Raw genomic sequence first — 23,249 nt, 5'->3', positions numbered from 1 at the left:
GAAAGCAAGTTTAAATGTCCTACAACTTTACACAAACAACTGAAAACAAGTCCTCAAACCATACACAACAACTGAAACAAGTCTTAAATGTACTTACAGGCTGCTGGTCTCGATGGTAAAGTGCTTCTCCTGCCGACTAAAGCTAGCGTGCTCACTATATAGTGATTACCTGGCGTTTGGACACGCCTCCCGAGTCAAAACAAGGGCCGAAACTGCGACGGACGACGCAAAACTGTCTGCGTTCGCTACACAAGCTATTATAGTAACCAAGGAAACAGTGGCTAAACACTTCTAGTATTATACACAACTGAAAGCAAGTTTAAATGTCCTACAACTTCACACAAACAGCTGAAAACAAGTCCTCAAACCATACACAACAACTGAAACAAGTCTAAATTGTACTTACAGGCTGCTGGTCTCGATGGTAAAGTGCTTCTCCTGCCGACTAAAGCTAGCGTGCTCACTATATAGTGATTACCTGGCGTTTGGACACGCCTCCCGAGTCAAAACAAGGGCCGAAACTGCGGCGGACGACGCAAAACCGTCTGCAATCGCTACACAAGCTCTTATAGTAACCAAGGAAACAGTGGCTAAACACTTCTAGTATTATACACAACTGAAAGCAAGTTTAAATGTCCTACAACTTTACACAAACAGCTAAAAACAAGTCCTCAAACAATACACAACAACTGAAACAAGTCTTAAATGTACTTACAGGCTGCTGGTCTCGATGGTAAAAAGCTTCTCCTGCCGACTAAAGCTAGCATGCTCACTATATAGTGATTACCTGGCGTTTGGACACGCCTCCCGAGTCAAAACAAGGGCCGAAACTGCGGCTGACGACGCGAAACTGTCTGCGTTCACTACACAAGCTCTTATAGTAACCAAGGAAACAGTGGCTAAACACTTCTAGTATTATACACAACTGAAAGCAAATTTAAATGTCCTACAACTTTACACAACAACTGAAACAAGTCTTAAATGTACTCACAGGCTGCTGGTCTCAATGGTAAAGTGCTTCTCCTGCCGACTAAAGCTAGCGTGCTTACTATATAGTGATTACCTGGTGTTTGGACACGCCTCCCGAGTCAAAACAAGGGCCGAAACTGCGACGGACTCGATGGTAAAGTGCTTCTCCATAAACGGAGTTCATTTTGACTGTCATCGTTGATGGATATTTGGTCTTCTAAAGTGTGAACTAAGGACACGAGAAACAGAATGTGAGAAATAAATGAGCAGCCTTGGGGATCGATGCACATTGCGAAATTCAAATAACTGAGAATTGATAATAGCTTGCATTTGAAACAAGTGGGGCTGTCAAATAGAGTGGAAGCTACCAGGATCGTTTGATTAATTTTCTCTTTTGGTAGGGATGCTTTGAATTTTTTGGAGTTTAATTTGATGCCTAAAAATTTGATTGAAGTACTTGGACAAGCGTTTTTTTCTTTGGCGAGGTGAATCCTGAGTTTAGCAAAATCAGGGAAATAGCTTGGGTGATATCATGAAAATTAACTGAAAATTCTTCGAGTGGGATGAGGCTGTAAATGCTCAGAAACAGAGTTATGCGGGGAGGAAAGGTCGATTATGAGGCTTTTTTTGATCAGAGAATTTTCTAGTAGCTACCCCAATAAGACAAATGTGGAAAACGCTGAAAGGAGTAGTGGTGAAGAGGCCAATCATGACATTTTTGAATATATTCCCTTTTTAATTAAAAGGTCAACAACGTCGGGTTTGGTGAAAGCGGACTGAAGATTTGGACAAATAAGACAAAGGGAGGGACGGATAAGTACGCATGGATGGAAACCTAAAGTTAAAAGAAATCCGTTGAATTTAGGGTCGGGATGTTGGAACAATTCAACTCTTAGGCAAGAAACATTCCAAAGAGTCAACAGATAGTTTCTTGCATTTCTATTTGCAGATTTATGCACAGGACATTTAGTGCAGGCATGGGTGCCACCACAGAGATTGTAGCCATGCAAAAAAACAGCATTTCTGCCTACTGCAGCTGCCGGTGTTAAAGCTGATGCAAGGAGTGACTGAGGAAGAGAAGGTTGGGGCCTGGAAAGAAGGATGGTATGTTTGAGTTTGTAGTAAGGTGAAGGATGTAACTTGTGGATTTTGGCTGGGCTGGATAGGAAGTTGAATAAAGGGGCTCCAGGCAAAGGATGAAACGAGGCATGGGATCCTGGTGCCGCTAGCAGAGTCATGTTCACGCTGCACTGATGGCCTTCTGCTGCATCTAAGGGACGTGTTTTGATCCAGAAGTTGGTACGGATTGTTGCAAACCTTGCTTGACTTCTTCAGAACATTGAATAGTGGAGTGATAGAAGAAATGGGGTTCTCTGGATTGCAGGAAGTTGTACATGGCCCGGAGATCTGCCTTGGTGGTCCTTTGTGGGATGCTAACGCCTGCACTGTCTTGTGCTTAGCGGAGATCGGAAACTGCCTTGTCTTGCCTAACTGTCAAACTGTTACTGCTTTGCTACTGTTAGGACGTCTTTGTCTACTGCTCCGCTATTTGCACTCTTGCTTTTATATTTTATACCCTAATTTTAACTTGAGCCTATCAGCACAATGCTCAAATGACACAGCTTGAAGATCAACATTGAATCTACAAACTTTCTGGTATATAGCTTTACTAACAAGAGTGGAATTATTGACCAAACAATCTTACCGCTACCAGCTGGTTACATTTCTGAGACGGGAAAACACGGCTGTGAAAATGCCTCTGGATCAGATTAATTCAGATTCTCACTGCTGCACAAACTGGCACAAACTTCTACAAAAGATTGCAGTTCTTGAAACAAAATTACTTGTGATTCGACCAGAACTGCCAGATCACACAGGACAGCTTCTTTGTGGACCCTCACAGCATACAGCCGGTGAGTCCTATAAATCTACTCCAGCTACTGTTTTGAGAGCAGGAAAAACAGAATCAAACTGTTAAAAATGACCATAATGTAATGACTTCTGACAAGCGCATAATTGCCAAATCAACTGATGTACATATAAATGTACACAAATGCAGCAAAATTACATGCAATTTCAAAGATAACATATTAAATTTACATCTTCAATGTAATTATCTTTATTCGTTTGTCACGTTGTGTGTTATAAATTATAAAAATACTCACCATCCAAACCGACCGCTTCTGCCCCTGCCTCCTATGCCTTTTCTTTGGCTTGTTAGTTTTTATACATCACATTTTTCAGGTCATATAGGACTGTTTGTTGTTAAACCTCTACTATAAGACGAGTGTCATCCATGGTGCCATCCAGGTGTCTTCTTCTATTATACTTCTTCTACTGCTATAATCTGTTAACATGGATGCCTAAAAAACATGTGCTGCTTACGCTCTGCTCTCTCTTACACTTGCGGTGTGAAACAGGCATAACACTGTACATTGAGGATATTTTTTAGTTTCAAATATAAATATTTTGAATTTTAAAAAAGACAATGTCAAAAACTACACAATAATTTTCAGACTTCCTCATCTGATGTGGAGAGACCACCTTGTCAGAGCGTAGCCTTTAGGAGGCAGATCTCAAGTCTGACCTTGGTTTGCTGCAGTTTGGTCAGAGTCAGTAGTTCCTCTGACAGACGAAGCTGTGCTTCTGCCCTTTCACAGTCTCTTTTTGCAAAAGTACCTTGTAATCATCATCTTTGTTTGATGAAGGGCACTTCAAGCCTTTTCTTTGAGATCCTGTGGCAACTACCACTGGCTCAACCAATGAGGATCCAGCTTTTTCCTCAGGAACAGACCTGAGATTCAATTTAAACATGCTCTCTGGAGAGATTGGCAGATTCTACTTCTCAATCCAAGTCTCGCCTTCCCCTACAACACCTTGAATACCATGGAGAGTTTGCGACTTCTCACCTCTAACGATGTTGAGTACCACATCTGTGGAATCTCTCTTTTTAAAGGGCTTGTTGCCTGTTTGTGGGTTTTGGCTTCAGCATGATCCATTGTTGCCCTGGCCTTAAGATTTTACCACCACAATTTAATTTGGTCTGTCGTCCTCCTCTGGCCAGATCTTATGGCATTCACATTTTCTGTGATTAAAATCCAAACATAATTTTTCTTTTTGTTGGTATCCTTAGCAGAATTAAAACTTCCCACTATTGTTCCATAATGGCACCCAACACCCTCTAGTAGTGCATGGTTTCAGCAGCAGTGAAGTTACAGCTTCTTGAGTCCATGGTTCCATTGCTTTACTAAAGTGAACATTGTTCATCAGTTATAGGCCTTGGGTCCAATTGCCTCAAGTGAACACAAGCCAAAACTAATCAGTTGTAATAGGTTTGTTTGAAGAGACCAACTACACAGCGATAAAAATCAGCCTTTCTCAGAAGATCCACAGAGAGACAGTGAAATGGCAGATGTTGTTTACCTACACCACCACTTTGCCAGAAGAGAATACCATCAACGGGTGTATGTTGAATGTACCAAGCCACTGGAGCAATACATCACTGAGGAGCTGTATGCCCGGTTTCACTTTGAGAAGGCTGATATAGAGTACCTTGTGAACCTTCTTAGGCCAAAACTTCAACACAGAACCAAAAGGAGTCACGGTCTGTCTGTGGAACACCAGATCCTCAATTCTGTCCGATTTTATGTATGTAGGACTTTCTATCAAGTTGTTGGTGACTATATGGGATTGGAGAAATCAGCTGTGTGTGATGTGGTGAGAGATGTGTCAATTGCACTGGCCAGCCTGGTCAATGAATTTGTTTCTGTTGGGGAACATGCCCAATACTATTAAAACAATCTACTGCAGACATTTGCATATACAAGCACGTTGTGATAATGAATGGGAGTTTATAAACAGAAAGGGGAGGCAGAGCATCAATGTCCAACTTGTGTGTGATGCTGACCTCATCATTATCATAATAAGTGACCTGGGTCTGTCCATGATGCACGCATCCTGAGGGAGAGCGCTCTATATAGAGACCTCCAAACCAACCAACCAGATGGCATAATATTAGGAGACAGTGCTTACCCACTCCTACCATGGCTGATGACTCCTTTTCTAACAGCAAATACACTGGTGCAGGCACACTTCAACACAGCTCATTGCAGAGCAAGTGGTGCAATTGAGCGTTTAGGTGGAGTTCTTCAGATGCTTTAACTACCTGAGAGCGGAACCACAGAAAGCATGCAACATAACCCTTGCCTGTATTGTCCTGCATAACATTGCTAATAAGCGTAATGTCCCTCACTGTGCTGACAATGATGCACCCGAGCCCCTTGGAGACCCTAACCAACCTTCTGCATTCTGCCAGAACATGCAACAAGAGACACAATAGTTAGACACTATTTCTGATTAGGATTTGCTTTGGATTTCAAAAATCTGTGATTGCCATTCTTTGCATTTTTTTTGGGTTATTCTGTAAGCAATGCATGCATCACTAATAAATATTTTAAAAACAAAAATATTTTCCATTTTAATTAATATATATATATATATATATATATATATATATATATATATATATATATATATATATATATATATATATATATATATATATCAATTAGTGACAGAATAAGATTTATTGTTTGTGGTCACATTTGACAGCTGTTTGGGGATTATTTTTTGAGCCCAAAGTCTTTGTACTTTGCTGTATGCCTATACCGAAAGGCTGAATATGTTAAGGCCTACCAAATCACTGTAGCCTGACGGATGAACAAATAAAATTAAAACCTTATAAATATTATGATATCTTTTAAAATACTGCACGATTCAATTATAGTATTATTTGATACATTTTTAAGTTTTTATTACATTTTGGGAATGAAATCCACGCTGAATCTACTCTTCTGGTGGGATCAGTTTAATTCAGATTCTTTTTGGGTCAAAGTGATCCAAATCCTACAAAAGAAAAAGTTCTGAAAAACCTAAACTAAGTTTGATCCGGATCGAAACTAAATTGGATTACATGATCTGATCCAATTATGTAATCCGTTTTTTCTTTTGAAAAACCCATTTTCAAGATTTGATCCAATCTGTTATCTAAAATCCTAGTGGATTACTTTTGAAAAACTGAGCCTTGGCTATCCATATTTCCTCCAGAGTTTCATATAATTTTGGGTGTTTCATTTTTTATTTTTATTGTTTTTATTTTAACTTCAGTGTTAAAGTTTCACTTTCATTCAGCAACATATTATTCATGTCCTGTGACAAACTAATCAAAAATTGCTGTTTGCATGGTAGACTCTTAATCAGAGTATTGTCTTAATCATATTTCAATCTAAGTATTGGTGTCCATGTAAACGTGAACAGTGAAAGTTGCCGATGATTTCGTAAGCTGTCAAAGATGGTGGACTCCTCTGCCTTTAGGTTGATTCCATGTGACCTCAAATGTTTAATTGTTTGATGTGTTCCCCTCCCTACTCAACTTTTGCAAATCATCTTCTTTATGTTGCTGTCTCAGAATACTTGATTTTTAAATATAGCCATAGTTTAGAAAAAAAGGTAGTTGCTCACCCAATTCATTTTACTGTATGCATTGCCTACATGCATGTGTTCCCTTAGCAACAAGAACAAAGGCCTAACAACGCGTACAGTCTCTCTTCTCTCTCGCTCACTCTCGTTTGCTTGTGCTCAGCCAGTCTGGCTGGCAGTGCTCCATGCATGCCAGGATTAATCTGCGTGGTGCTCTTTTCAGTGTTATGTTTTTGTTAACTTTTTGGTCCTTTAGCCTTTTTTATGTGTTAACTATTTTGCTTTGATTATTTTGATACTTTATTTTTGTAGTGGGTAGAGGATAATATATTTCAGTCACATTTTGTTATTTATTTAGTTCAGCAAAGGAAAGCAGTGGCCTAGAAGACTCACCTGTTTTGTATTTTTTTAACGGTAGCTCTAGGTAAGATGTGTCCTGTAGGAACAGTTATAGTCAGGGAACTGTTTTGTTTAGCTGCCCTACCTGTCTTCATGATGTTTATAATATTTTTGTTGTCTCTTTTGAAAATTCGATTTAATAAGATCAAAAGATTTGATGGCACATAAATTTGTCATATTCAAGCATCTGTGCCTTTCATATGTTCCGCTCAAACATTGATGTTATTATTCGAGCCAGTTTTGGGCCGTAACATATTTGGAGGTTTATCATTTTGACCTGTTTTGTATATGTTTGTTTTTGCTTGGCTTTTGTTTGATCGTTGTAATTCGCCTGCAAAAATGTGTTACTATGTAACTTTTGTAAGTCATTAAGTAAGACGTTTGAATTTATTGGCTACTATCATGGTTGCTTTTTTCCTGTTGGCCTACACCTGCCTAAAAATGTTTGATCTAACCATGTTTACAGCTAATCCTAAACAAGCTGAATTATTTAAGGTAAGCAGAGCTGATCTTATGAAAATTGCAGCTCAATATATCGTGAGCTTTAGAACTACTATGACTTAATGTGAAGTTCAGATATTGCTAGTGGATTCGTTGTTTAAGCAAGGTATTTTTGGGGAGGAAGAAAAATTAGAAGAGTATCTGGAATATACTGAAAGTGTTTCTGATGAGCTTGCGTTATAGGTCAGGAAATTAAAAGCAGAAGAGCACGAAAGAGTCTTGTTGAGAGAAAGATAGGAATGAGAGTGTGAGAAAGAGTCTAGTAGAGAATGTTGGAAACATGAATTGGAATTGAAGAAATTTGTGATGGAACAAGTTTATCGTTTGAAAGAACTAGAGTTGAGAGCATGGGAAAAAGGTACAGCAGATGCTTCCGAGTTTGACATAAGTCGCAAAATTAAAAATTTTCTGCTTTTTCGAGAGCAAGTGGTAGATAAATTTTTCGCTCAATTTAAATGTGTTGCTGCTAACTTAAAATGGCCAATACATTCTGGCCCATGTTGCTCCACTGCATGTTTGTTGGAAAAGCACTTACTCTAATTTATCTGTTCATAATTAATCATAAAAAAATAGATGCTTGAAACTTGAATTTGGGCAATGCAGTGGTGCAGTAGGTAGTGCTCGCGCCTTACAGCAAGAAGGTCGCTGGTTCGAACCTCGGCTCAGTTGGCGTTTCTGTGTGGAGTTTGCATGTTCTCCCTGCATTTGTGTGGGTTTCCTCCGGGTGCTCCAGTTTCCCCCACAGTCCAAAAACATGCGGTACAGGTGAATTGGGTAGGCTAAAATTGTCCGTAGTGTGTGTGTGTGTGCATGTTTCCCAGAGATGGGATGCGGCTGGAAGGGCATCTGCTGCGTAAAAAACATGTTGGATAAGTTGGTGGTTCAATGCGTTGTGGCGCACCCCGCATTAATCATAAAGGGACTAAGCCGACAAGAAAATGAATGAATCAATGAACTTGAATTTGTTGGTGACAAAGAGGGCTGGTGCACTTCTATGAAAGTGAAGAATTTTGAAGAACTTGGTGAACTCATTCTTTTACAAGAATTTAAGGAGTGTCTTTCAGAACGTGTTGTAACGAACAAAAGGTTTCTAAATGTTCCGCTGGTGCTGCTTTGGCAGTGAATACGTTCTTGCTCACAAGAATATTTTAGTTCTGCACAAAAATCACTTAATCGCTGGTCGCAGATAAATCCGTGGAAAGTTCCAAATCTGTTTTCTCACCAGTTTGTTTCTATTGTAAGAAACGTGGACACATTATTTCTGAATGCAATGTGCTCAAAAAGAAAAAGAGTGTCCCAAAACCAGTCAGTTTGTTGATGTCCTTGTCGCAGATAGAAGGACTTGATGTGTTTGCTTTAAAATCTGACACAAATGAAAAACAGGGCTATGTGTCTTTTGGTAGGAAATTCCAACAGTCAAAAACTAGTTTAAATTTTTTGTGACACAGGAGCTCTTATTCTGGAAAAAGTATTACCTTTGTCTGAGGAAAGCTCTATTGGCTCGAAAATTTTAGAGCAGGGTCTTAAGATGGGCTTTTTGTACGTGCCTTTGCACAAGATTAAATTTGATTCCTCCCTCGTTGTTGGCTGCATCATTGTTGGTGTGTGACCATGTCTTCCTTTACAAAATGTCACTTTTATTTTAGGGAATGACTTAGCCGGAGAAAATTTTTTTGCTAGCCCTGAGGTGACTAATGTTCCCCCTCCTTGTACGACCCCTGACAAAAATAAAACAGAAGTACCCAGAGGATTTTCCCTCATGTGCTGTTACTCGCGCTACAGCACAAAGACATGTAACGGTGGTTGTGTTGGATTAAATAAGTCTAATGTATTCTTTGAAAGAAGAAAAAAAAAATCAATCACTGTTAAATTAATAGTTAACAGTTTTAAAAATTTCTAAACAAAATTAACTCCTTATATAACAAGAAAAGAAACATACAAACAAACACAAAAACAGTTCAATAATTATTTGTGGCTTATATACCGGGAGCAAGAGAGAATAAGAAACGTAATGAAAGCCTGTGTAATTGTTTTGCACAGTGTTTGTAGATTGTCAGCGATAGTGTGGGTGTATAAATGAATGCAAATAAACTACTTACCCGGGCAAACAGCCACGATCTGTACAGGTCCACCCTTTCATAAGATTTCCCTTTGGGAGGTTTCTTTCCACCAGACTATGTCAGTTGCTGGCTTTAAGCAAGGATCCAGCTCCCCACTGCCTCCACCGAGGATCCAGAAGACCCTCGCACACAACGGTTGCTTAAGTTGCCACCACACCACAATCAGTACATGCCACAGTTTTTTAATGTTTTCACACACTTGTCAAAACAACAGCTCTCCACCCTTGCACCTTACTTCTCTTCTCTCTCCCTAATTCTTGGCCACCGAACACACACACAAAAAAAGCTTCCTTTTCTCTTGCCTTTCTCCATCTCTTATTCCCTACCTGAACTTCCGCTTACTCCCGAACAAGTAAGTATTGTTCAGAAGCTCCTGAAAGGGCAAGTCAGACCAGCGACCTCTAGTGGCGCTTAGAACAATTTGTAAGAGCCATCTCATCTCGCCACAGAAAGAAAGAGGAGAATCTCAAAAAATCTCAGGAGAATGGGATTTGAAAAATTTGTTTCACTCTGCTTCAGATTCTTTGGAAGGTAAGTGTTCAAATGCTAATAACAGTTAAGACATCGCGGTTAAAGTTAATGAACATGCTGAGTTTGCTAAATTGTCTTATTGTCCTGCTTATTAGTGAACAGAGGCAAGATATGGGATAAAGGTTTTTTATAAACCATTTACCTTTAAGATTACCTTGTCAAATAATAAATTAAAACCCAATTCAATCTGCTCCTCCATTATGGGTTGTTTAATTGCTGTGAGATGGTAAGCTTGTTGTTTAATGGGTACCTGGTGGCGGAGGTACAAGCAATGTTCCAACACCTTAGTTCTTCCTGGTCGGTGAGTACATTCATTTGGATGCGATGCAAGAATTTCTCTAAGCCATCTTTCTTCCTCTGGTGGCATGGCTGCGTTCTGGAGGGTTTCCTCAATAAAAGCTTGATTGCTGGTGGAACCAGGATAGGTTTCCCTACACACCACCATAGGTTGAGGGTGTGGTACTGAACTTAATAGGGACAGTCGTTGACTACCTACGATATTGCTCATCTGTTGAACAGGTAATCTACTGGTAGGTATGCTGGCCGGTCCAGGTTGGAAAAACTACTTAACTTTTGGAGCATTATTGAAAATGTATTCTTCCGCTGCAATATTCAGAATAAGACCACTCAAGTAAATGTAATACAAACCTAACACAGCTGTATATGACAAGGATGGAGAGGGGAGAACCACAGCTTGACTGCTATGTCTGTGTCTTGCAAGGTAATGGTCACATTAATCCAACCCGATGGATTTTCAGCCACCATATTGGCCAAGTATAGTGGTCCAGTAGTCCAAGGTTGAAGGCTTTTGTTGGGCTTGAGCAGCTTATAACTTGAAGAATTTTCCAAAAAGCCACTTTCCCAAAACCACTTTTTGTTTTTGAAACAAATGGAGATGCAGTAGGTGTCGTACTGGCATCTTGTGTCTGGGTTAAACCTCGGTTTGGATTATTAAATGCTAGCTTGTTATTCGCAGGATAAAATGAGGGGTTGAACTGATTGGCCGGTGAAGTGAAATGGGGACAATTTCCAGGAGCATGATGTTCTTTACAACGCTGATATTGAATTGAGTGTTTCTCCACATTCCAATTTCCTGAAGGTGGAGGTGGGACTGAAAGATGTTTACTCTTGATATTGCCTTTGTACATCAACTGATGCTCGTATAGTCCTTTTCTAATTGATGACCCAACTTAACCAGCTTTTCCACTGTTGATAAACAACTACGAAGCTGACTGTCTAGGTGTGGTCTAATGTTCTTGAGGATCATTTTTGCTGGTTCACCCATTGTCAAGGTATTCTTCCACCTTTTACATAGTGCTCTATATGAAAATGTGAAATCATTAATGGACTCTTTTTCCCTTGTGTTCTAGTTCGAACACGTTCAGCTAGTTCATCTTCCTAGTCTTCTGATAAGAAGGAAGAAACGTAACCAGCTTTAAAATTCAGCCCACGTGAGTATGGAAAATCTGGCAACTTCCCACCAGTCACAGGCAGTTCCATGTAAGACTGTCCTGAAAGTAGCTAGCACGTCCAACTCCGATAGTGAATGAAATGCCAAAAAAAGTCTTTACATTTTGTAAAGTAATTTAAAGGATCAGAGTCACGACTAGGTCTTCCAAAGGAGGAAATATTAAGTCTTAGACAATCACTTATGATTAAGGAAGGAGAAGATGATGGCGTACCTGGAGCAGGTAAAGGTTTAACTGTGTCACTTAAAATGACAGTTTCTAGACTGTGTGATATGGTGGATGGAACATGTGATAATGCAAATGCAGATGTTTCTTTCCCCTCCTTTAACTGAGTTTCCATCTTCTGGCTTACCTCATTTTGCCACTGTTTAAAAGGAATTCACAATCCATCCAGCTGTTGTTGAACTTGTTTTAAACCTTCTGTAAGTGCTTCCTGGTTGGTTGATACACTTTGGGGAATACTTTTAAGGTCTTGCTGCATTTCCACCTGTAACTGCTGAACTAGGAAACAAACTTTAGCAAGAATGTTGTTTTCCACTTTAGTAAATTTCTCAACAAAAACAATTCTTGGACAGTTGAACCCCATGGTCAACAGCATTCTTCATTTCTTTCTGCTTGTCAGAAAACACTTTATAAATTTGTCTGTGTTGTTTTAAAATCTTATTTTTTTGGTCAGAAATTTGGGTGGTTTGCTGTGATATGCATGTTTGCAATTCCTGGGTAAGATGAGACATGGAATTTTCTTGTTTTTGAACACTACTTTTAAAGAAATTTAAATCACTTTCAACTATACAACTTTCAAATTAATGTGAGGCATGTTAAATTCCTCTAGCAGGTGTGGGTAAGTCAGGAGGCAAATCTTGGTGTCTAAGGGAAGGAAATTGATTCAGGTGTCATAGACATCTGCATTGAATCAAATTGATGTTCCCAAGTGATTGGTGGCACTGGAGAGGTACCAGAAAGAAGGGATGAGCTGAACTTTTTGTCCTGGTGTGTATTGGAGTATGAAGTGGCAGATGTAGATACTGGCCATAAAGGAGTCTTTACATCTGGAATGTCCATATCCACACAGATAGAATGTGTGGGTGAAGCGGCGAACATCTTGTTTGGATCTTTAGGTATGTTAATATGTATCTCAGTGAATGTAATTTCTAAATAAAGGTGTGTGCAAAAAATCAATACAATGTAGTTATGTGTATTTTGTATGTTCAAAGTGGAAGGGGAAGTACACTGATACAAAAACTATTTTAGTTTTGAAATGGTGAACTAGTGAAAATACATATTACACTTAAAAGTCATTTACCTCAAAAGCATACACGTAGCAATCAACATTAGTTTTTGTACTTGCAAATCATATGTAGTTTACACTCTCAAATGTCGTGATTCAGGAGAGCATGATCTAGCTTGCTATAACTTAAGGTCACTACTTGATGGAACACTAACCGTTTGCAAAGTGAAACTAAATCACTGCTTGTAAGAGTTACCTATGCAATACACAATAACTATCTTGCCAAATGAAAGATTAAACACAAATTCTGTTTTCCTCAATTATGCTCCAGCACACTCCCTGTTTCCATTTATCCCAAAAGGTTTGTGCCAAGTGCTATACCTTACGCCATACATCTAACATGAAGTGTTTTACCCAGATCAACAATTGGGGCAGAAGAAATTATGACCTTTTAGTCAAGAGTGCACTTGGTGTTAGTACGACGGGATAATTTGGGTTGAAGACACTGGAACAAGTCGTCTTGCATTATTGCAGTGACTTCTGCCATAAGAGTGGAAAGCATCTCATGTGTTAATGCTGAAGGCCCAAACTGTTGAAACATTGCATATAAAATCCTTCTAGCAAGGCCTATCATCCTCTCCCAGAAACCACACATATGAGAAGCATGCACAGGGTTAAATTTCCAGACACAGCTCTCATCCAAGAGGAACTTTTCTACAGAGGTTTTGTCAGTGTAAGAGAAGATGTTGAGCTCTCTGCAAGCTCCAAACTAAATTAGTTCCTCTGTCTGAGCAAATGAGTTTCACCACATCCTATGGGTCAAAGACATCTAGTCTCACATTTGAAAACAGAGGATCCATGGACATGTGTCCTCTTTCCATGGGAACCAAAAAGCTAGCCAGATTTTACCAAAAAGATGAAAGAGGGGGGGATTCTTTTTTTCGGCGGACAGGTTCTGAAATATGGTACACTCCCAGGGAAAACTGGACTGTTGGCAGGTATGCTGTATGCACTGTCACATGATGTTTAATAAAAAGTGAAGCAATGTGATGTTTGCCCGGGATAAGGGGATTTTTTTAGCATCACACTCAATCTGTGGTTCCGTTAATCAACCTCTCACTCTTACCAGACAATCTACATTAGGGGTGGCCCACCCTGTTCCTGGAGAGCCATTTTCCTGCAGATTTCAGTTGCTACCCATATCAAACACACCTGAACCAATTAATTAGGACCTAAACACCACGTGACAATTACAGGCAAGTTTGTTTGATATGGGTTGCAACTGAAATCTGCAAGAAGGTGGTTCTGAAATCTGCTGGAAGGAAGTGCTCATTTCCAGTTTCCAAGCTCTTATACTCTTGAGAATATGACTCCTGTTGTTCTGATTTAATGATATTGTTTCAAAACATAAGAGTTCCTCTACTGCAGGTGCATTAAGACAGTAATGAGAGCCCTTGCAGCCTGATGTCTGTGTTGTAGAACCTCAACAAAATTGCGCAAAGGCGTGTTGTGCCATGAATGCTGGATTTGCTTAGTGGGTGCCAAAATGTTTGGGCCCTTATAATTGTCCTAACCCCCTAATCTAATCACAAAGCTAATCTAATGCTTTTGTTGAAGCATCAGAGAAAATAAACTCTCGTTGTGTGGGTGTAGAAGGTGATATATTTGTGTAGCATGTTGGAATGTTTATATTTTTCAAATCAATCAGTGAAGGTCACCACATATTCCTTTTTTTCTCCATTTCCTTGGAAAGGGGCACATCCCTCTCATCATTTTGATTATTATGCTTTCTTATGATTAATTTACTTAGAATTTTTAAAGGTGAAACAAAGTGAAGTTTCATAAACTAATTTCGAGAGGAGCACGTGATATGATTGAGCACAGCTGGCCACTCATTTGTAATCAGTAATAATCCAATCCGAGTGATCCTAGCCTACTATAAATGGATCACTTTTTAACCTTTTTCCCTGTCTTCATTTCGGAAGACCAAAAGCTAAGAACGTGTTACAACAATCGAAGCAAGCCAGCCAGCCAGCCAGCAGACTAACAAACCAAACATCCAACGAAATATATCGACAAAATGGAACAAACCAGCAACAACAACATCAACAATGCCTTAACCACCAGCGAGAGCTCTCCCCGACACACCCGCCGCGGCGCAACGCTTCGCAGCCCCGCAAACAAAGGGACCCGAGGTGCCTGTGAGAGGTCTCAGGCCCATCCGCGCCGAGACTACACAACGCCGCCAGATTTCTCCGTCTCCAACAACACCAAGCCATCACCTACCTTCACCAGCTTCCTCTTATGCTTCCGCCAGATCATCATCTCACGTCTCCAACAAGATTACCATCCCTGAGCTCCGAAAAAACCTCTCAGATGCAGGAAGCCATATACCTCCACGATGCAACAAAGCCGATCTCCTAAAGCTCTACTCTGCTATCGCTCCTCAATCCCCGCCCACCATGGACACTGCAAGACCCTCCCGGTCACGTCACGCTCCTCAAACCCGGCCCACCATGGAAACTGCAAGATCCTCCCGCTCACACCACGCCCCCTGTCCTCAACATTCTACATCTCAGACTGAACTTTCTCAACCAGGACAATCAAAGAAGGCTACCCAGAAAAGTTCAACTACCAGCAAGAAAGCATCCAGATCACGTATTCAAGAAAACCGGACCACCCCAGCCACATCATTGCAACCCACAGAAACTCCCCTCGCCAATATTTCCACTATATCACATGCTAACCAGCCTTTCACCACCTCTCTCACTTGGCCTCCAGCTCCATCCCTAGCCCCCCATTACACACCACTTCCATCAATCATACTCATTCTCAGCTCCCCATACCTAATAATCTCCCTCATACATCTACACAGCTCGTTCATACCCCCACTAGCTCCATTTAAAATGCTCATCCTCTCTCTAACCCCTTTACTCTCTCCAGCATTCCCCCTATAATCCCCCCTCTTCCCTTCACTAAGCACTCACTTACTCTTCCAGCACTGATCCAGCTCAACATCCCACTGTCCCTTCACAAATTTCTTCATCACGCCCCGTACACCCTTTTCACAGCCACCCCCATCCCAGTGCCACACAACGCAACAGTCCTGGAACCACCACCCATCTCGAATGCTGCAAAAAACCTCATATTATCAGGTGCAAACATTGATCTTACTACACTCCTTTCACCTATTAGACCCCCTTTATTACACTTCCTGTCCCTTTATTGTTCCCTCATCAGATAAAGAATCTCCTAAACCAAGATCCACTAGCCACGTTTCCCGTCCTTCTACTTCAGCAATCTTCAGCAATCTACTTCCTGCTCTACTTCCTCCTTCTTTTTCCTCCTCTTCTCAGAGTTCTTCTTCCTCTAACCCATGCTTTAGTTTCAACATAGGCAGATGCTTCCGTCACCCCTGCAAGTTTCCACATACATGCAATTATTGCGTGGGAGCGCACGCCCGACTAGTTTGCCCAATCCTGAAGGCTAATAAAACATCAAGAAATTACTTATTGACTCCTGTCAATGTGTCTCAACTTGCATCTGAATTGTTTTCACCCTGACGCTAACCTTTCTGAATTTCTCATTTCAGGTTTATCCTATGGATTCCATCCAGGTGTTTTGACCCTGCCCTCTTACAACCTCGCTTGCCCTAACCTACAATCCGCCATCGCTGAACCCGAAGTTGTAGACCAGTTAATAAAAAAAAAGAGATCGACAATAAATTTATGATTGGTCCTTTTTCCACCCCCCCATTCAGCTCATTTCGCATCAGCCCTATTGGTGTTGCCACCAGAAAATTTTCTGACAAAAAACGCCTCATAATCGATCTATCAACCCCCCATAACTCCACCTTTTCAAGTATCAATAGTCTAATTGAATCAGACCAATTCTCACTCAATTACCACAATATCGATCAGGCAATTTGTTTAATCAAATCAGTTAGCTGTAATGCATGGCTTGGTAAAGTCTACATTTCCTCCGCATTTAAAATTATGCCTTTACATCCCGATTTCTGGCATTTGTTTGGCATTAATTGGAGATCCAAATTCTACTTTGCAGTCCGTTTAACTTTCGGATGCAAAAGTAGCCCCAAAATATTTTATATGCTTTCGGAGGCTATATGCTGGATTCTCACCAATAATTATGGCGTTGCATCTCATCCACTTACTAAATGATTTTCTCATCATTTCCCCCCTAGTGAGCCACCCGCAAGACAGTTAGCGATCAAAAAGTCTTCGCTAATCTTGGCATCCCTCTAGCAGAGGAGAAAGCGGCCGGCCCTAGCACTTCTCTAGAGTTCCTAGGAATTAAGCTGGATTCTAAAAACTTCCAAGCTTCACTTCCTGAGGAAAAAAATTGATCGAATCATTTCTCTGTCATCAATCTTCCTTGAGAAGCAAATTTGCACAAAACGCGAAGTCCTATTCATCCTGCGACACTTGAATTTCGCCATGCGCATAATTCCTCAAGGTCGCCCCTTCATCTCTCACCTTCTTCAAACCAGAGCCTCCATTAACAGTTTAGAAGAAACTATTCCCCTGTCTGAAGCTTGCCGCGAGGAACTTAGCCTGTGCATTTCCTTGCTTAAGTGCTGGAATGGCTGCTTGTTTTTCTATAGTGATTTGGTTTCAGCTCCCATAGACATCCATCTCTTCGCCGACGCTGCCCCCTTAGTAGGGTTTAGAGGATATTACCAGGGCCATTGGTTCGCTTCTCCATGGCCATCACAAATGCTAGAAATCCCTTTGCCCTCACAATTATCAGCTCTTTTTGAATTATACCCCTTAGTGGCCGCTACTATCATTTGGGGTGACAAATGGTCTGCTTCTAGCATCCTAATCCACAGTGATAACGAAGCAGCTGTACAATGTGTTAACAAAAGGCGTTCTCATTCCCCTACTTTAATGCCTTTCATTCATCGTCTAGTTTAGACATCAGCTAAAAAACAGTTCATCACGCAGATCATCGTTTCTGGGCCGCTTCCTACCTACCGCCGAGGAAATGAAAGGTTCAGTAGACTTTTAGCTCTGAATGAATGGCTAATAACATGGTGTAAAGAACAGAAATTGCTCTTTGCTAATAACTGGAATCTTTTCTGGGAGCGTCCTAGGCTCTTCCGTCCTGACGGCCTGCACCCCAGTCGAGCCGGAGCTGAACTCCTGTCGGACAACATCTCCAGACTACTTCGCACCATCTGACTAGCAGGTAAAAATTCACACTATAGCCACCTAGACTCTTGTTCACCCTACTTAAACATCAGTAACGCATATCTGGCGAATCCTATAGAGACTGTGTCTGTTCCTCGTATTATTAAGAAATATAGATATATAGATTAAGAAATAAACGTACTGTGTGCTCCAGAAAAAAATCTATTAAGAATCAAACCAGAAAAACCAGTAGAATGTGAAAATACAAATTTCGTAAAACTTGATCTCCTAAACATCAGGTCACTTGCACCTAAAGCACTTATCATTAATGAAATAATAACAGAAAACAATCTTAATGCACTCTGTCTCACTGAAACCTGGCTGAAACAAAATGACTATATTAGCTTAAATGAAGCAACTCCTCCAGGATTCTTATATAAACATGAGGCTCGTCAAACTGGTTGTGGTGGTGGAGTTGCATCAATCTTTAGTGATTTCCTTAATATTAAACAGAGAAACGGACTTATGTTTAGCTCCTTTGAAGTATTATCGCTTAATGTTCAGCTTCCAGATACTATACAAAAACCTATGTTATCTCTCGCTTTAATCACCATATATAGACCCCCAGGACCCTATGTCAAATTTCTAAAAAAAATTTCTGATTTTATTTCTGACTTACTAGTCAAAACTGATAAAATGCTAATTGTAGGTGACTTTAACATCCACATAGATGACGCTAATGATACATTAGGACTCGCGTTTATGGATTTAATACACTCACTTGGGATAAAGCAAAACGTTGTGGGTCCAACCCATCGCTTAAAGCATACATTAGATCTAATTCTGTCTTATGGAATCAAGGTTATTGACGTAGACATTATACCACAAAGTGATGATATTACAGATCACTACCTCTTACTATATAAGCTGTGTTTACCTGAAATCAGCAAACCCGCTCCAATACTCCGCCCTGGTAGAACTATTGTTCCGTCAACTAAAGATGAATTTATCAATAACTTACCTGATCTTTCTCTATTTCGTAATGCACCCGCAAACTCAAATAATCTTGATGTAGTAACCAGCAGTATGGATGCCATCTTTACTAGCACACTAAATACTGTGGCACCCATCAAATCAAAAAAGGCTAGAGAGATTAAAACTATACCATGGTATAATAGTCATACTCGTGCGCTCAAAACAGCAACCCGCGCCCTGGAATGTAAATGGAAAAAAACAAATTTAGAGGTCTTTAGAATTGCGTACAAAGACAGTATGTCCAGCTATAGGAGGACTCTAAAATCTGCCAGGACCGAGCACCTGCGCAAACTGATAGAAAATAATCATAACAATCCTAGATTTTTATTTAACACCATCTCTAAATTAGCTAATAATCGGTCATCCTTGGAACAAACTACTCCACCGCAAATTAGTAGTGATGACTTCATGAATTTTTTCAGTAATAAAATAGAAGGCTTTAGACAAAAAATAGGAGATGCCAAACTTTCTGCACCGGCTTATACTCCAAATCCTGTAAATATTTCATTAAATCATAATAATAACCTACACTGCTTCAAAATCATAGAACATGAAGAGTTAGTAAAAATTATAAATAGCTCTAAACCAGCTACGTGTATGCTGGACTCAATTCCAACAAAATTACTGAAAGAGCTGCTACCTGCTATAGGAGAACCTCTTCTTAACATTATCAACTCTTCTTTATCTATAGGCCATGTTCCAAACTCTTACAAGCTAGCTGTTATTAAGCCTATTATTAAGAAACCGCAACTAGACACCAACAACTTAGCTAACTATAGGCCTATTTCAAATCTTCCATTTATGTCTAAAATACTAGAAAAAGTTGTTTCCACTCAATTATGCTCTTTTCTGCAGACGAACAATATTTTTGAAGTGTTTCAGTCAGGTTTCAGGGCTCACCACAGTACAGAAACCGCCTTAGTGAAAATAACCAACGATTTACTCTTAGCTGCTGACCGAGGGTGCGTCTCGCTATTAGTTTTACTCGATCTTAGTGCGGCATTTGTTACCATAGACCACAATATCCTCATAAATCGCTTAAAGTCTACAGGTGTCCAGGGACAGGCTATACAATGGTTTAAGTCATACTTAACTGACCGCTACCAGTTTGTGAATCTTAATGGACAGCCTTCACAAATCTGCCCAGTAAAGTATGGGGTGCCTCAAGGATCAGTTTTAGGCCCTTTACTGTTTACAATTTATATGCTACCTCTGGGAGACATTATTAGAAGACAAGGGATCAGCTTTCACTGCTATGCAGATGATTCTCAATTATATATTTCAACTAAACCTGACGAGACGTCTGAACTTTCTAAACTAACTGAGTGTATCAAAGACATCAAAGACTGGATGACCAACAATTTTCTTAAACTCCGACAAAACAGAATTGTTACTTATTGGGCCTAAATCTTGCACACAGCAGATCTCGCAACTGAATTTACAATTAGAAGGATACAAAGTTAGCTTTAGCTCTACTATAAAAGATTTGGGTGTCATATTTGACAGCAATCTAACTTTTAAAAACCATATATCCCATGTCACTAAAACTGCCTTCTTTCATCTGAGAAATATCGCTAAATTACATGCTTTTATGACTTCGAGACTGGATTACTGTAATGCTCTATTTGCTGGCTGCCCAGCATCCTCTATTAACAAACTTCAATTAGTACAAAATGCAGCAGCCAGAGTTCTGACCAGGTCTAGAAAATATGATCATATAACCCCAATTTTATCCTCCTTACACTGGCTGCCTGTTAAGTTTCGTATTGAATTTAAAATATTACTTCTCACCTATAAAGCTCTAAATAATCTAGCTCCTGTTTATCTAACCAACCTTCTGTCTCGCTACAAACCAACTCGCTCTTTAAGATCTCAAAATTCAGGGCTTCTGGTAGTACCTAGAATAGCAAAATCAAGTAAAGGAGGTTGAGCCTTCTCTTTCATGGCTCCTACACTCTGGAATAGCCTTCCTGATAACGTCCGAGGCTCAGACACACTCTCCCAGTTCAAAACTAGATTAAAGACCTATCTGTTTAGTAAAGCATACACTCAATGCATCACCTAGCGGGTTCCACACTGGCTTCTACATCTTGCTTATATACACTATGAACAGCAGCTACGCTAATTATTTTCTTTATTCTCTATTTTCACCTGGGGATACTCATCCCGAGGTCCTCAGATTATGCGGAGTCACTGATTGGATCCAAGACCAGCGACGTGATGATCCCAAGGATTCCATATCCGGGACCAGGCCTTATCCTGAGCTGCTGCTGCGCTGATGGTCGTGGGGAGTGGAGAACATGAGTCTGATTCCAGCGACGCTCCAGGGACAGACGAGTCTTCGCTGAGGCCATCTTCCAGCCTAAACCACGACGAATGAAGTTCTGCACTAGACTTTTGGCCAGCGGAGAAATTAAAATGGTCGTGCCCAACTGAGTCTGGTTCTCTCAAGGTTTTTTTTCTTCACTCCCATCAGGTGAAGTTTTTTTTCCCTCTCCGCTGTCGCCACTGCCTCGCATGGTTCAGGATTGGTAGAGCTACGCATCGATGAATTGGCTCTTCAGTGTTCAGTGTGAATTGGCTCTACACTGTTCCAGTTACTGAACCACACTGTTCCAGTTACTATGACCATTTATGTGAAGCTGCTTTGACACAATCTACATTGTAAAAGCGCTATACAAATAAAGCTGAATTGAATTGAATTACTGCAAAACATGTACCTGGTTTCAAAAATCAAATTGCTGACTCTCTTTTTCCTTCCAGAGATTTCGGCAGTTGGCCCCAGAAGCGGATCCCCATCCTACTCCCATACCTCCGTATTCAGAGATGATATTGCCCTAAATCACCCCATGCATAACTTACACCACGCATTCATCTCCCTCATTTTAGAAGCAGTAGCCCCTAGAACTATTCAGTCTTATCTCACAGCATGGAGTGCATTCAAACAGTTTCACAACCAATACAACACAGGTTTTCCCAATTTTTCCCTTCTCACCATTACATCTTTCATCACATACCTACACACTTCCAAAAACATCCAAGCTAGCACCATTAAGAGTTACTTAAGCGGGATTAATTTCTTTCACAAATTGATGAATGGCTCCCCAGCAGAATCAATTTCTAACTCCCAAATAGGCCTTCTTATTAAAGGCATCCAGAAAGTACATCCCTCCTCCCCAGACCCTAGGCTACCCTTTGCACAAAGAGTCCTCTCCAAATGCATTTCCACCCTCCGCAAAGGTTACATTTCCACAAATACAGACTACACTCTGGATGCCATGTTTAATCTGTCCTTTTTTGGATTTCTCAGATGCTCTGAAATCTCCATAAGTTCTAAATCCGATCCAAACATTCACCCCACCATCTCGGACCTTACTTTGTTAGATGAGGGAACTCTTTCCTTCCTCATAAAACAAAGTAAAACAGACCAGGCACACAAGGGTCATTTCATTTATATATTCGACCTCCCCTCACCCACACTTCCATTTCAAACACTTAAGGCTTTTCTACTTTTTAGGAAAACCCAAAACCCAAGCCCCTTTCCCCCCTTATTTGTAGATGACTCAAACCGCCCAGCATCACGTTTCTGGTATCAAAGACACCTCAAGGCAGTTCTCAGACTCTCAGGCTTTCCCTCAGAATTATACTCCGGTCACTCCTTTAGGATAGGGGCAGCCACCACAGCAGCAAAAAAAGGGCTCTCACAACAACAGATTCAGACTCTGGGAAGATGGTCATCCGATGCCTTCAAAACGTACATCCGTCTCAGCCAAAGGCACCTTAAAGAAGCCCAGAGGACCATCGCCAGCCATCAATCTACTTCTATTTAAGGGCGAAGGCATGACCCAGCCACCTTCCCTTCCTCCTTTCCTTCCTTCTAGATAGAGTATCACTAAGTTTTCTCCCCCAGTAACATAGTAAATTGGAGTTCATCCAAGCCCACTTGTCACCCCGCCACCCCAGCCATTTCCGCAAGAGTCTTCACAGCCCCCTCCTGTTTGCCGACCCCTGCCCCTCCCTAAAGCTCTGACTTCCGCAGAAGTGTTACCCCCAGTTATGACCCCCGCAGAAGTCGTCTCACCGTCCCATCCAGGCCTTAGCAACCTTTATTTTATATATATATATATATATATATATATATATATATATATATATATATATATATATATACATATATATATATATATACATATATATATATATATATATATATATATATATATATATATATATATATATATATATATACACACACATGTACATAGATATATATTTATAATAGCGCTGCCACTGCCCGCTCCATCTCCTAACAGAGTGTTCCTCGAGTACCTAACTCATCCCGTCACCCTCTAACAGGAGTCTTCACCGC

General features: G+C 40.4%; 1 protein-coding gene across 1 annotated transcript in view; it reads right to left on the bottom strand.

The window, feature by feature from the left end:
* LOC147833882 (uncharacterized) overlaps positions 1 to 23,249 on the bottom strand; it is a 96,888-nt gene that overhangs the window by 15,859 nt on the left and 57,780 nt on the right. The window lies entirely within an intron of this gene.

This window comes from Danio rerio, chromosome 14, assembly GCF_052040795.2.
Source record: "Danio rerio strain M-AB ecotype USA chromosome 14, GRCz13ab, whole genome shotgun sequence".
Lineage (NCBI taxonomy): Eukaryota > Metazoa > Chordata > Actinopteri > Cypriniformes > Danionidae > Danio > Danio rerio.
Note: the sequence above shows the minus strand (reverse complement) of the source record. Positions and strands in the feature narration are given on the sequence as shown.